Here is a 16,083-nt window from a genome sequence, read left to right as displayed (position 1 = left end):
TAATTTTAATTTTAATTAATTTTTTTTTGAGATAAACTTATTTAAAAATACGAAAATGTGAAAAATTTCTTCAAAAATTCGAATCCTATACCCCCCAATCTAGATCAGACATTGTCCTCAATATTTTTTTTTAAAAATATTATATTATATATATTTTTTATTATTTTATTTTGAATGAAAATATGATGCATATGGAGGATAGAAGCATTTTACCTTAATTGCAGCAGTACTATGAGGGATCCTGTTAAGAAAAAAATGCGACAAAAAATATGCAAAAATGACCTATGAAAATTGGGTTGCCTCCCAACAAGCGCTAAGTTTAACGTCTTCAGCCAGACGCAGCGCATCCTTATCAAATTATACCGGGTTCATGCCGAGTTCTCCAAGGAAGAAAATTTGTGGGTGACTGATTGTCGGGCAAGGAGTTGACTGCTTCTATGGCCTTGTCTATATCAAAGTCAAAATAGGCCAAGCATGTTTTCAGAGGGTCATCTGCCAAAATATAGGGAAGGGTTTCTTCTACAAAATCGTCCGTTTTGTCTATTAGGAAGCACTCAACTTCCTTCGTGGGTTGGTCGGCCGTATTGAACATATTTAATTTCACCTTCATGTTCCCAAATGATAGGTTCATTACCCCCGTTCGACAATTGATGCACGCATTGGCTGTTGCTAAAAAGGGGCCTCCAAGGATTACGGGGATTTGTTTCTTAGGATTAGGCCCATGTTCCATATCAAGGACGATAAAATCTACTAGAAAATAGAATTTGTCTACCTTGACAAGAACATCTTCAATTATCCCACGTGGTGTTTTTACAGATCGATCAGCCAATTGAAGGGATACCGAGGTTGGTTTTAACTCACCTAACCCAAGTTTCTCATAAACTGAGTAAGGTAAAAGGTTGACACTTGCTCCTGCTCGATCAATGAAATTATTTCCTAAGACACAGGAGATGGTGGGAGCACCAGAATCTTTGAATTTCGGAGGGATGTTGTGTTGGAGAATAGAACTCACTTGCTCAGTTAGGAAGACCTTTTTAGGCACATGTGTCCTAGATTTTCGTTTTTGGGTACAAAGGTCTTTGAGAAATTTGGCATAGGAGGGAACTTGTCGAATAGCATCAAGAAGTGGGAGGTTGATTTTAACTTGTTTGAAAACCTCCATCATCTCCTCTAGTGAAGTTCCCTTTTTGCCAAAGGGAGAGGGTGAATTAAGAGCTTCAGAAAATGGGACTTTTGGAATATGAGTTTTGGCAAAAGGTGGATTAGCTGAAAAAGAAGAAGGTTTTAGATTTTCATTTGACATATTTCTATCTTCTTCTTTACCTTCCTTATTGTTATCCTCCCCAATCTTATTGTCTACTACACGTCCACTCCTTAGGGTAGTCAAAGCATTGGCTTGTTCATGATGAATTGTATTTAGTTGATTTTCTTGAGCCATGTATTGTCCCCTAGGATTACTCACTGGTTGGCTTGGAAGCTTTCCTTCCTCTCGCTTGTTCAGTGCATTAGCTATTTGCCCCATTTGGGATTCTAGCTTGGCGATGGATTGCGTGTGAGAGTGCACCAATTGTGTAATGGTTTCCAAACCTTGAAGGGCGGTCAACACTTTCTCCTCAAAGGCTGTGTTTCTTTGGGGTGGAGGAGGATTGTGTTGAAATTGAGTCGAGGGACGGTAGGGATGAATATTTTGTGGGGTTTGAAAATTCTGAGGGTTTTGAAAATTTTGGGAGTAGGGTTAGGCAGTATTCGAAGCTTGCTGCTTCCAAGAAAAGTTTGGATGATTCCGCCATCCCGGGTTGTAAGTGGTAGAATATGGATCATTACCCGGTCGGGATTGCGTTTGGGCAGCATTTACTTGTTCTTGCACGAGTTCGGAGAATTGGGGTGCTGAAGGGCACTCATGAATAGGGTGGAATGGGCTAGAACAGATAGCACACACTTGTGCTTGGGAAGAGCTAACGACATATCCTCCTATCATCAGTTGGTCAATCTTATGGGACAATGCATCTACCTTGCTAGACAGGTCCATAGAATGACTTATTTCATAAATGGTCCCTTTTCTTTGAGAACTCGGGGGTGCTTGATGAGAACAGGAAGCATGGTGGAGGAAGTTTTCATTAAGATTTTCAAAAAACTGCCATGCTTCATGGTCACTTTTAAGCATGAAAGTTCCTCCACAAGAAGCATCAACCATCTGACGGTTTCGATCAGACAATCCGTCATAAAAGCATTGCACTAATTGCCACTTGGGTATCTGATGATGCGGGCATTTACGGATTAGGTCCCGAAATCTCTCCCAGGTTTCATGAAATTCTTCTCCCTCGGTTTGGGAGAAGCTTGTGATGGCACGTCTAAACTGGTTCGTTCTTCCTATGGGAAAGTATTTTTTAAGAAATTCTTGTTGCATTTGATCCCAAGAACGAATTGAATTAGCCTCTAAAGAATTCAGCCGTTGCTTGGCTCTGTCTTTAAGGGAGAAGGGGAATAATCTAAGTTTCAGAGCATCATCAGTGAAGTTCTGAATCTTGACAGTGGTGCAAATCTCAAGAAACTCATCCAAATGTTTATATGGGTCTTCATTATTAAGTCCATAAAAAGAGGGAAGCATTTGGATCACACTAGACTTTATTTCATATTGTACAGCTGCTACTTCAGGTAATCGAATGCAAGATGGAGAAGTGTAAATGGTGGAAATAAAGTATTCCCTCAGGAGTTTGGGTTGTTCTTCAGCCATCTCAGGAGGTGGAGCAGATCCTATGGTTCTATAGGTACGGATTTCGGCTCGAAGGGTCCTAATAGAACGCTCTATTTTAGGGTCAAAAGGTACTAATTTCGGAGATCTAGAACGACACCCTAGCATGCACTAAAACTCTTCTGATCAGTCAAGTGCAGTCAAGCATGCATTAAAAGAAACACTTCAAATCCTTATGTTTGCCCTAAAATCACTAGACAGCTCCTAACTGGTTTGAAGAGGGCACCTAAGCCTCCAATCCGGTCTAATGAACTGAGTTGACCAGGTAAGCTCCCAGGTAAGTGGGGGGATCACGATGCGTTGCAAACGTCCCACTTAAAAACCACTTGCCTCGAACAGATGAACTGTCTCCGTTGGGACAAAGCTTGTCTAGACATCTACTAAGCCACAGAGCGAAATTGGTGCAACTTTCGGTGATCTTCGTCCTATTGAGCTCGAATGTCCCTAGGGGCCAACGTCTAATTGATTTTAATTAACGTGATAGCTATGTGAGAATTGATTCACCTAATTTGGGCAAGAATCTGGTGATGAAATCCAGTTCTTATCTTGTTGGGGTGATTGCCCTTACTATGTGCGGATTAATTGGTGTATGTGTATCAAGCATGCATTCACACTTTTGCTGAAATTAAAATCAAACAATCACCACAGAATTTCAGGCTAATTGGGAATCAATTTAAATAAGCAAGGTTCAGATGTTACCAAAGGAAATTTCCCCAGCAATTTTTTTTTTAAAGCAAACCTCTACAGCATTCCTTTCCAGCAGTTCCCTTTTTGATTGTCCCAGATGCTCTCTTCGATTCCTGATCAAATCATACAAAAAGAAAAACCAAAAATTAGTAAGAGAGAAAAAGGGGATAAGTAAAGTAACAAAAATAGAAAATATATTTATTTTATTTTAGATATATATATTATTATTATTATTATTTTATTTTTATTTTTTTTAAAAAAAAATTTATGAAAAGAAAAACAACTATGCTAGCAATCCCCGGCAACGGCGCCAAAAAATTGATAGTCAATTTTAAAGACCACGCAATAGCACGTATCTGGTAGGATAGTGATTACGGGTATCGATCCACAGGGATTGGGGTATAGTTGTTTTTCTTAAAAAAAATAAAAATATTTAAAAGGAGAAGTTTGCGAAAAAAAATTAAACTAAGCAAGTTAATAAGAAATGCAATTAAAATGATATCAGTTTGGGGGAACCTAGGGCAAGAAATTCACCACTAACATCGGAACAAGGGTTATTTGTATTTTAATCTATTTTTGGATTAACATGCAAATTGGCTACAAGCCTAATAAGCATTTAAATAGAAATTCATAAAAGTAATTTGGGAATAATCCATCTTTGGTTGGCATGAAATATCTACCCTAAACTAATATGGCAGGACACTGCATCTTCCCTAAGCATGGACTATCTTATATTTACTTAGTGATCATGAAGAACAGTTGTACGAACATCATACTTAAAATCACAGAAATTAAATATGATTCAAAAGAAGATATCCATTGAAAACAATAAGTTCATACAACCCCAAGAATATAAAATAAAATATAAAACCCGTGTCCCTTTGTTAGGATTGCATCCGGCCCTAGAGAGAAGATCAGCCTTCCATGGAGTCGTAGGCGGCAGCAGCAGTGGCACAGCAGCGGGCTTCCATCACGATCGACTTCCTCTGCCTCAGCACTTCATTTTTTTTATATGGGAAGTGTTTCCCGAAATGCCCCAAACTTCTCTCCCTCCTCTGTTTCTGTAGGATTTGGCCTATGAGCTCCCGAGCTTGATTCTCGAAGAGGAGAAATCTCCTCCTTTTATAGCCTCTGTCGACCCCTGTTATCTCATGGGAAGATGAGGGCCAAGAAACTGACACGGGCGAGACGCGTAACAGATTTAATCTGGGCGTTGGGATTATAGTCTGGGAACTGATTTCGTTGAAGAAGTCGGTTGCTCCCTTGGATGCAGAGGATGGCGAAGACGTGGATGTTGAGAGGATCTCGGACACTGCTGATAGTCAACTTTAAAGACCACGCAATAGCACGTATCTGGTAGGATAGTGATTACGGGTATCGATCCACAGGGATTGGGGTATAGTTGTTTTTCTTAAAATAAAAATATTTAAAATGATGAATTTGTGAAGACTATTAAACTAAACAATTCAATAAAAGAAAATGTAATTAAAGGGATATCAGTTTAGGAGAACCTAGGGCAAGGAATTCACCACTATCATCGGAACAAGGGTTATTTATATTTTAATTTATTCTTGGATAAACATGCAAATTGGCTACAAGCCTAATAAGCATTTAAATAAAAATTCACAAAAGTAATTTGGGCATAATCCATCTTCGGTTGGCATGAAATGTCTACCCTAATCTAAGGTGGTAGCACATCGCATCTTCCCTAAGCATGGACTATCTTATATTTACCTAGTGATCATGAAGAACAGTTGTACGAACATCATACTTAAAATCACAGAAATTAAATATGATTCAAAAGATGATATCCATTAAAAATAATAAGTTCATACAACCCCAAGAATATAAAATCAAATACAAAACCCTTATCCCTTTGTTAGGGCTGCATCCAGCCCTAGAGAGGAGATCAGCCTTTCATGGAGTGGTGGACGGCAGCAGTAGCACAGCAACAGGCTTCCATCACGATCGGCATCCTTTTTCCTCCTTCCTTCCTCTCCTGATTCTTTTTTTATTTTTCTGGTATTCCCTCCTGAGAAGAGATGATGGGAGAAAGGGGGCAGTCCCCTCCCCTGGTGGGGAAGAGGAATCTGAGGAGAGATGGCCTCATGGGGTACGTCTCCTCCCCTTTTATAGTTGCAAGCTCCCCCTCTCTCCTCCTCTGTTAGCATCCGGGGATATGCTTGTAATCCGAGGTTGCAGGGGATTTAGATGATGTGGCTTCAACGCAGAGGCGACACGGCTGAATATCTTGGACGCGGTTGGGACGTTGGAACGGTGGATACGGGAGGATGAACTTGATTTAGTTGGGAACAGGGGAGATGAAGATGTTGGGAACGGAAGATAGCTGGGACGTTGAGGATGCTGTTCACGGTTGGAAAATCGCGTGGACGAGCAGCTGGGAGGATGAAAACGGACGTGATTGAAGCGGACGGCTGGAATCACGGACCGGAAGCTGCGCTGGTGGGTTGCGGACGTTGGCTCACGGATGCCTGCGGATGACGCGGAATCTGGGAGAAGCTTCGCGGGTGAGGCAGAACTCGGATGAAGTCGGGAATGGACACATGGACTGAGATTCGGAAAGAACTGGGAGCAGGGATCACGGAAGCTGGGAAATTGCCACGAGATGCGGAAGAGGCTGGCTCGCGGATGCAATATGGCTTCACAAGCGGAGAAGACGGAAGAGATCTGAGGGGGTTGAGGCACGGACGCTTGCGGGATCTTCGAACGCGGACGGCTGCAGGATGTTGGGAGGTTGGGAGGCGAACGGATCCTGAGTTTGGTTGGCGATGAAGACGGGATGGAACGGGATGAATGCGAACAGGGGATTTGAGCTCATCCGTGGATGAAACGGTTGAAGCTGGGATTTGAGTTCATCCCATAGATATGCAGACGCTGGGAGGAAAACGGAATGAAGATGCTTAGATATGGCTCGGTTGATATTTGATTTCCTTCGGCTGGGAAGAATCCCTCGCTGGTGGACGTGGAAGAAGCCTGGTCGCAGAGAAACAGGGGATGTTGGGATGATTCGGATGAAGATAAAATGAGCTGGGAGATCGTCCTTGAATCGCGGACGGGAGAGAAGCTGGATATGGGAGAATCAACGTGGAGGAGATGAGCTGGACTTTGCTCTGTTCCGTAGATAATGGAAGGTTAGATTCGGGAGCTGGGAGTTTAGATCATGGATGAGTGCTGGTTTGGTTCTAAAGAGGAGAACGTGGCTGGGGGTTTGGATTCGGTTGAGAGGAAAATATGGGAAGGCGTTGGTCGAACGGCTGGAAGTGTGAACAGAGGAGTTTGTTCGTGGACGTGGGGATCTCGTGTGGTTGCTTCGGCTGGGAAGGAGTGAAGAGAAGACTCGGATTGGCACTCACGGCTGAGAGGATCTCGAAACAGGGGAATCGGTTTGGGAATAGAGAACAATGCAGTTTGGTCTTGGTTCCGAACGGGAGAAAGAAGAGGATCCAGCTTGGGAACTAGCGGTTGCTGGTAACAAACGATGGGAGATGATCTAGAATGGGGAGTTCTAATCCGTGAATGCTAGAGATCAAGCTCCCTTGCTCTGTTTGTTTCCATGAAATCTAGGAATATGGATCGGAAGCTGACACGGGAAGATGGAATGAATGGAGGAGATAGGTTAAGCTTTGGGATTCGTGCGACGATAGATGGTGTGCTTTGAGATCTATGAGACAAATGATCGAAGGAATTAAAATAGGATCATGTGGGAAAAGAGTTGGGTGACTGAATCAGAGGGTCTTGATTTGCGGGGTGCATGTCTTTTAGGTCTAGGAATAATCCCTAATGAACTTGACTCAACCTGCATATATTAGACTCAATCAATAAATAATCAAATCAAACTTGAATTACCTTTAATAATTTATTAAAATGCAATGATGAAGGCAACACAATTTTTTAATTGAATTTTCAAAATATGTGGATTAAAATAATGATAAGTGCTATGAATAAGATATTAATTTATGCATTATTTAGCACTTATCAACTGCTAGCTCATGGGATGAGTGGAAGAAATCGCCACTTCTTCAATGCGTGGGAGGAGATCTTGGACGCGGCTGGCAGCTGGGAGTTGACCGCGGATGAGATGAAGGCTGGCTTGGGATTTGAAGGTTGGCAGTTGAGATATAACGAAGCAGGGGATGCGGAAGGGAGTGATCAAAATATGAAGCTTGGGACTCGACTTGATTCGAACGGGTGAAGAAATCAGAGGAGAGAAGTTGGGATCTCGGCTGGAAGATGATGGGATGAATCCGTAGATGATTCGGCTGATGGTTGGGAGGAAACCGTGGACTAAGTTGGGATGCTAACGGGATAAAAGATTTCCAGGAGATGATGATGAATCGCGGATGATGGAATGCTGGGATTTGTTCCGAAGAAGGGATAAGGAAATGAATTTATGAGCTGGGAGGATGAGCTCGGGAAGGACGTGGAGGAAGTCGCGGAGAAACAGGGGAACAAATGGGATGAAGGGGATTCGGATAAGGAAGGGGCACACGGCTCAGTTCTTTGGACATGGGAGATCTCATGCGGGATACTCGGTCGTGGTTTCTGAGGTGTGAAGCAGAGGATGGTGCTTGGGAACAGATGAGTCTTGATTCAAGGGGAACAGGGGATTCGGAAGATGCTGCCGTTGGCTTGGTTTGGGAGGAATCAGACGTTGGCATGCATCGCTAATGGTTGGTCCGTGGGATAAGGAGGATCTCGGAACAGGGGAAGATGTTTACAGTTGAAAGAAGATGCCGGAGGATACGCGAACGAGAAGATAAGCGTGGGACCGAGATAGAGGAGAGCTGAGATGCATGGATTTGCTGGGAAAATCTAGGAGGTGGGTCGAATGGCTGGGAGAGAATGAGTTGTTGATTGACTTGGTTCTGTTTGTGGGACACGGGATGAACTCGAAACAAGATGGATACGGCTGAGAACAGAGGAGCTGGGATTCCGAATTTGCTGGGATCTACGCGTGGAAGTTTGAATCACAGAGGGATTACGGCAGAAGAGCTGAACGGTAATGGAGGGAATATGAGCTGGAAGTTTGGATGAAGTTGGGATGAACTCACGGAAAAGGAAATCCGTGAGCTACTCTGTTCTTTTCTTCCGTAAAGGCTGGGATTTAGATTTGCTGGGAGAAGAGTGGATCACGACCGAGATGAGAGCTGGGAGATCCGGGAATTCGGGAGAAGAGGAGATTGGATTCGGCCGTGGAGAAAGATAAGGATGCTGGGATGGATTAAATCAGAACAGGGGAACTGGGACGGGTTGGATTTCATAGGCGATGGAGTCGTGATATCCGGAAGAAAAGCTCTTCCGTGGTGCTCGGGGAGGAAGAGCGAGATGTGAGGAGTGGAAGAGTTGGGAAATGGCTTTAGGATCCGTGCAATTAGATGGTATGCTTTGAGATCTGAGAAACAAATAATTGAAGGGATTTTATTGTTTTTGAGATTAAAATTGGATCATGTGGAGAAAGAGTTGGAACGAGTGGAAAGAAAATTAGGTGACTGAATCAGAGGGTCTTGATTTGCGGGGTGCATGCGATTTGGATTCAGAGATCATCCTAAATCAATTCGACTTGACCTGCATCCATTAGACTCAACCATTAAATAATTAAATCAACTCGAATTACCTCTGATAATTATTAAAATGCAATGATGATGGTAACACAAATTTTATGATTAAATTTACGAAATATGCGAATTAAAATAATGATAAGTGCTATGAATAAAAGGTTAATTTATGCATTATTTAGCACTTATCAGAAGGTAAGAAATGTTGGGAAAAATTTGGATTCGGTGATGTGTGACCTCATCCATGGGTAGGCTGGGATTAAGAGGGGTTTAGACTTGGACACGGGGAGAAAATGGGAAAGGCCTTTATTTTGCTAAGTTGGAAAGCTTGGTGCACACGGGCAAGATGACGTGGACATGGGAAGGCCGTATGCTGAGAAAAAAAAACTTGATGGGTGAACGTGAAAAGAATTTGATGAAGTGCAGTGTGGGTTTAGGCATCACTCAATTGGATTTGACTTGACCTGCATATATAAAGCTCAATCAATAAATAATCAAATCAAACTTGAATTACCTTTGATAATTTATAAAAATGCAATGGTGAAGGTAACACATTTTTTAGTTAAATTTACAAACTATGTGAATTAAAATAATGATAAGTGCTATGAACAAGATATTAATTTATGCATTATTTAGCACTTATCAATGCCCTAAGGTGAACTCTTCCCGGAAGAGGAAGTCAAAGTTGACCTTCCTTCCGGTGGAGACAACCCTCCCGGCGCACAAACGCGAGGGAGTCGGCCTAGGCGGAGAGGGAACCGGAGGTGGTGGCCTCACAGGTTCATTCCGCGCCTTGGACCGTCTCTCGGCGCCGCTCGCTGCAAGGGGTCTCTTCCCGCGAGAAACGACAGCTTTCCTAGGCATTTTCGACCTAACACGAGTGGAAACACGGGAAAAAGGGAAAAAACAATGGAGAAAGGACGAAGAAAGAGGTCGGAGATGACTCTAGGGTTTTTGGAACAGTGGCGGCCGAAAAGAAAGTTTGGAAAAAACGTTTTGATTAGGGTTAAAAGACGGATTCCCGACCTCGAGTCGACTCTAGTAAAGCGCGAGTCGACTCGACCTCGAGTCGACTCCTGAAAAAGCGCGAGTCGACTCGCCCACGAGTCGACTCTTAGATTCATTCGAGTCGACTCGAACTCTGGTACATAACCAAAAACTCAGTTAATTCCGTGCCAAAAGAGAGAGATATGGAAATCTTTAGAACTTAAGGAATGATTTGATGACCATAGACGAGAAATCCTATATCCAACATAAGCTAATCATCAAAATCAATGAATTAGAGGAGAGTCTCATAAGAATGGATCAATCACTCCTAACCCTCTTCTAAGAATACAAAATCGATCTTCACTCAAGGATTTTGTGAAGATATCAGCAAGTTGATCATCAATACAAACAAATTCAAGCATCACATCATCATTTAACACATGATCTCTTATGAAGTGATGTCTTATCTCAATATGTTTAGTTCTTGAGTGCTGAATTGAATTTTTAGTTAGATTTATGGCACTTGTATTATCACAATTTATGGGAATCTTATCTTGTTTAATGCCATAATCTTCAAGTTGTTGCTTGATCCACAAAATTTGAGCACAACAACTCCCGGCAGCAATATATTCGGCTTCCACCATAGATAGTGCAACCGAGTTTTATTTTTTGCTAAACTATGAAATTAAGTTCTCTCCTAAAAATTGACATGACCTGCTGGTGCTTTTTCTATCAAGTTTACAACAAGCGAAGTCGGAATCAGTGTACCCTATTAAGTTTATGCTTGATTCTTTAGAGTACCATAGACTTATGTTTTTTGTTCCTATTAGATATTTAAATTCTCTTAACTGCAATTAGGTGTGATTCCTTAGGATTAGATTGATATCTAGCACACATGCATACACTAAACATGATATCAGGTCTACTTGCTGTAAGATATAATAATGATCCTATCATACCTCTATACAGCTTTTGATCTACTGATTTACCTGATTCATCTTTGTCTAGTTTGCATGATGAGCTCATGGGAGTGTCAATTGACTTGTTTCCATCCATATCAAACTTCTTTAGCATTTCCTTGATGTATTTAGCTTGATTGATGAAAATCCCTTCCTTATATTGTTTGATTTGAAGTCCGAGGAAGTAGTTCAATTCTCCCATCATGCTCATCTCAAATTCACTCTACATTAATTCAGCAAACTCTTCGCAAAGACGACTGTTAGTAGCACCGAAAATAATATCATCTACATAAATCTACACTATTAACAAATCTTTGTTTTTCTTTTTCAAAAATAGGGTTGTATCAACATTTCCTCTAGAAAATTCATGATCTAATAGAAATTTGCTAAGTCTTTCATACCATGCTCTAGGGGCTTGTTTTAGACCATAAAGTGCTTTATTTAGTTTATAAACATGATTGGGGTATTGATGATTTTCAAAACCAGGAGGTTGTTCTACATAAACCTTCTCATTAATATACCCATTCAAGAAGGCACTTTTTACATCCATTTGAAATAATTTGAAATCTTTAAAACATGCAAATGCTAGTAACAGTCTAATTGCTTCAAGTCTAGCCACAGGAGCAAAGATCTCATCAAAATCTATACCTTCTGCTTGATTATAACCCTTTGCTACTAGTCTAGCCTTGTTCCTAACCACAACTCCATTTTCATCAAGTTTATTTTTGTATATCCATTTAGTTCCAATTATTGAATATTCAGTGGGTCTTTCTACTAAGTTCCATACTTTGTTTCTTGTAAATTGGTTTAGTTCCTCTTGCATAGCATTAATCCAATTTACATCATTTTCAGCTTCTTCAATGTTTTTAGGTTCTAAATGTGAAACAAATGCCAGATGATTATTTAAATTTCTAAGAGAGGCTCTAGTTCTAATAGGTTGAGATGGATCATCTAAGATTAACTCTTTAGGGTGACCGTGAGCATACCTCCAAGCCTTTGTATGCCCATATTCAGCAATTACCTCTTGGCTTGTTGAAGTCTCTTCAATTTGCTTCGGTTCATCCTCTTGTAAGGTCATGTCATCCATCTTTTCCTCAAGTATCCATGTTTCATCATCAAAAGCTACTCTCTTGCTAGAAGAAGCATCATTAGTCTCATCAAAAACAACATGAATAGATTCTTCAATAACAAGAGTTCTTTTGTTGAAGACTCTATATGCCCTACTTGATGTAGAGTATCCCAAAAAGATACCCTCATCAGATTTGGAATCAAATTTTCCTAAGTTATCTTTGTCATTATTATGAACAAAACACCTACAACCAAAAACATGAAAATAGTTTACTTTGGACTTTCTATCTCTCCAAAGTTCATAAGGTGTTTTCTTAATAATTGGTCTCAATAAAACTCTATTTAATATATAACATGATGTGTTAATAGCTTGACCCCAAAAATACTTTGGGAGATCACTTTCACATAACATGGTCCAAGCCATTTCCTCTAGGGTTCTATTCTTTCTTTCCACCACTCCATTTTGTTGTGGAGTCCTAGGTGCAGAAAAATTATAAGTTATCCCCTTTTTACTACAGAAAATTTCAAATAGATGATTTTCAAATTCCGTTCCATGATCACTCATAATAGCTATAACTGAAGCATTTATTGCGTTAGTCACTTCCTTATGGAATTTTTTAAATACTGAAAATGCTTCATCTTTATGAGCTAAAAACATGACCCATGTGTATCTAGAGAAATCATCTACAATGACAAGACCATACTTGTTTCCACCAAGGCTTGTGGTCCTAGTTGGTCCAAAAAGATCCATGTGAAGTAGCTCAAGGGGTCTAGTAGTAGAGACACAATTTATAGATTTAAACTAACTTCTAGATTGTTTGCCAAATTGACACGCTTTACAAATTTTATTTTTCTCAAATTTTAGCTTTGGCAAACCAATCACAAAATCTCTTTTAACTAATTTAGATATAGTATCCATACTTGCATGACCTAATTTACGGTATCATAACCAACTTGCATCATTGACCTTAGTATCACTAGCTACTAAGCAGCGGCTATTTTTGGCAAGATCTTCAAGATCTACTACATAAACATTGCCGCATCTTAGTCCTTTGAACACTAAGCTATTGTCAATTGAGTTGGTTATGATGCATAAAGATGGCTTAAACAGAACATCAAAACCTCTATCACATAATTGACTAACGCTAAGTAAGTTATGCTTAAGACCATCTACAAACCGAACATTATCAACAAAGGTTGAAGGGGTGATTTATATTTTACCGATACCAATGATGTGACCTTGATTATTGTCTCCAAAAGTCACCGCACCTCCTTTTTTAGACTCTAGGATGAAGAATTGCTCCTTGTCACCCATCATGTGTCTTGAGCAGCCACTATCCAACTACCAACAGTTTTTATTGAGCTTGGCTGCAAGACACTCCTACACAAAGGAAATCATACAATTTTAGGTACCCAAGTTTTCTTGGGTCCTTCAAGGTTAGTTATGTTGGTTCCTTTTGGAACCCAAATCTTTTTAATCTTTCTTTTAGCTTCAGTTTTTCTATGGTTACATACATTAGCTTTATGTCCTACTCCACCACAACAAAAACATGTTACATTTTTAGTTTTACTTTCACCGGCTTTTACAAAGAAGTTTTTAAGAAATTTTTGCTTGTTCTTAGGCTTATACCCTAAACCGGCTCTATTAAATACAGCTCTTTGACTATTAAGAATCATTTCTAGTTTTTCAGAACTATAGGTAAACTTCTGAACTATAGGTTTATATTTTTCAAGTTCTTTTATTAAGTTTAGTTTTTCTGTTTTTAGTAAGTTTAAATCTTTTGTAAGGTTATCTTTTAGAATTTGATTACTGTTTTTAAGTTCTGAAATTTTCTTAGTTAGTCTTTCTTTATATTTAATTAAGGTACCAGTTTTTTGAGTTAGCAATTGGTTACTTGTTTTAAGTTCTAAGTTTTCTTTGGCGATGGAATCCTTATCCTTAATCAATTTATCATTTTTATGAATGTAGGATTGATTAGTTAGCTTCAATTCTTTGTTTTTAAGGTTTATTGACTTATATTCATCCATTAGTTCATTAAAGGCATCATACAATTCTTCAAATGTAAAATCTAAATGTGTTTCAGATATTACCTCATTTTCGTTTGCCATAAGGCAGAAATTGGCCTTTTCCTCTTGTTCCTCCTCCGATGATGATGATGATTTATCGGAGTCAGTCCAGGTGGTGATAAGAGCTTTCTTCTTTTTGTACTTGTTGCTCTTCTTTAGCAAGGGACAGTCGGCTCTGAAATGACCCGACTTCTTGCATTCATAACATCTGATTCCCTCACTTTCCCTTTCCTTACCTTTATCCTTGTTGAAGGAACTCGAGGGAACTCTCTTCTTATGGAAGGGCTTCTTCCAATTGATAAATCTTCTGAATTTTCACACAAGGAGAGCCTCTTCTTCATCTTCCTCATTGTCTTCTTCTTCACTGCTGCTACTGCAAGAAAGATCCTTGTTAGAAGAAGTAGACTTGAGAGCAATTATCTTTTTCTTATGGGAGGATTCTTCTTCACTGTGTTGTTTCATTGTAAGCTCATGCGCCATTAGAGATCCAAGAAGCTCCTCGAGTGGCAACTTGTTTAAATCTTTTGCTTCTTGGATTGCCGTGACCTTGGCTTCCCATGACCTTGGTAAAGAGCGAAGAATTTTCCTAACAAGGTCACTGTTAGTATAACTTTTGCCAAGGCTTTTTAAGCCATTGACAATATCAGTAAATCTAGTGAACATGCAAGAGATAGTTTCATTAGATTCCATTTTAAATAATTCATATTTATGAACTAGCATGTTTATTTTAGATTCCTTGACTTGATTTGTGCCCTCGTGGGTCACTTCAAGTCTATCCCATATCTCTTTTGCAGAATTGCAAGTAGAGATTCTATTGAATTCATTAGGATCCAAGGCACAATAAAGAACATTCATTGCTTTGGCATTTAGTTGTACCTTCCTTCTATCGTTATCATCCCAATCTTTTTCAAGCTTGGGTATGGCAATGTTATCTATATAGATAGAAGGAGTATATGGTCCATTAACTATGATGCTCCAAATATCATAGTCTTGGGCTTGGATAAATATCCTCATTCTAGCCTTCCAATAGGTGTAGTTAGTTCCATTGAACAATGAAGGCCTATTGGTGGATTGCCCCTCACTAAGGGAAGATCCAAAAGAGGTTGTCATTTTAATCTTTTACTCTTTTGGGGATTGGAACACCAATCGATATAAGAGCACCTGCTCTGATACCACTTGTTGCCCAAGGAGACAACCCAAGAGGAGGGATGAATTGGGTTTTAATTAATTATGACCAATTTAAAGTGTAATGAGAATTAACTAAATCTATTGGAAGCAAATTAGTTAGTTTACTAGATGCAGTGAGTGGAGAGAGAGAAAGAGACAGCAGCCAATACAAACACAAACAAGTTTATAGTGGTTCGGAGCCAACTCTTGCTCCTACGTCCACTCCCCAAGCTGCACTTGGGTGTTCACTATAATCACTAGGATTACAGCCGGTTGTTTTACAAGCTCACAACCCAACTTATTATTTTCATGAGATTACAACGAACTCGGTCGGTTTTCACAGGCTCACCGACTAGAACCACCCGATTGTTTTTCCGGGTTCACAATCAAACCCAGTTGGTTTTTCCCGGTTCACCAACCACAACCTTACACCGTTGGTTTTTCCTTTGGCTCACCAACAAACCTTACAACCCTTGATTCAATCCCCTGATTGAATCAAGTAAGAAAAACAAAGTTTAGGATTTCACAAAGAAAGCTTCTAAAAAAGCAGATGTGAAAACAATAAATGCAAAGTAAAGTTAGAAGCCCTCAAACAGATTTTAGATGGGAAGTAGGGACTTCTCGATTTCTGAGTCTCCTTTTGAAAGGACTGAAGATTGGAGGACAGTAGTAGAGCCTTGAATGCGAAGGAAGTACTTCTCAGATTGAGTTGAATGCACCTCTTCCTTCTTTTTCTTGTATTTACTCTTAAGAAGCTCTTGGTAGGTGGAAATGCCTTTTTGCTTGAATGGAATAGCTCTCTTGATGTCTACTACTGTTC

This window comes from Phoenix dactylifera, chromosome 5 (assembly GCF_051530095.1).
Source record: "Phoenix dactylifera cultivar Ajwa chromosome 5, Ajwa_hap1_PhDact_Kaust_v1.1, whole genome shotgun sequence".
NCBI lineage: Eukaryota > Viridiplantae > Streptophyta > Magnoliopsida > Arecales > Arecaceae > Phoenix > Phoenix dactylifera.
This window is presented reverse-complemented; position numbering follows the sequence as displayed.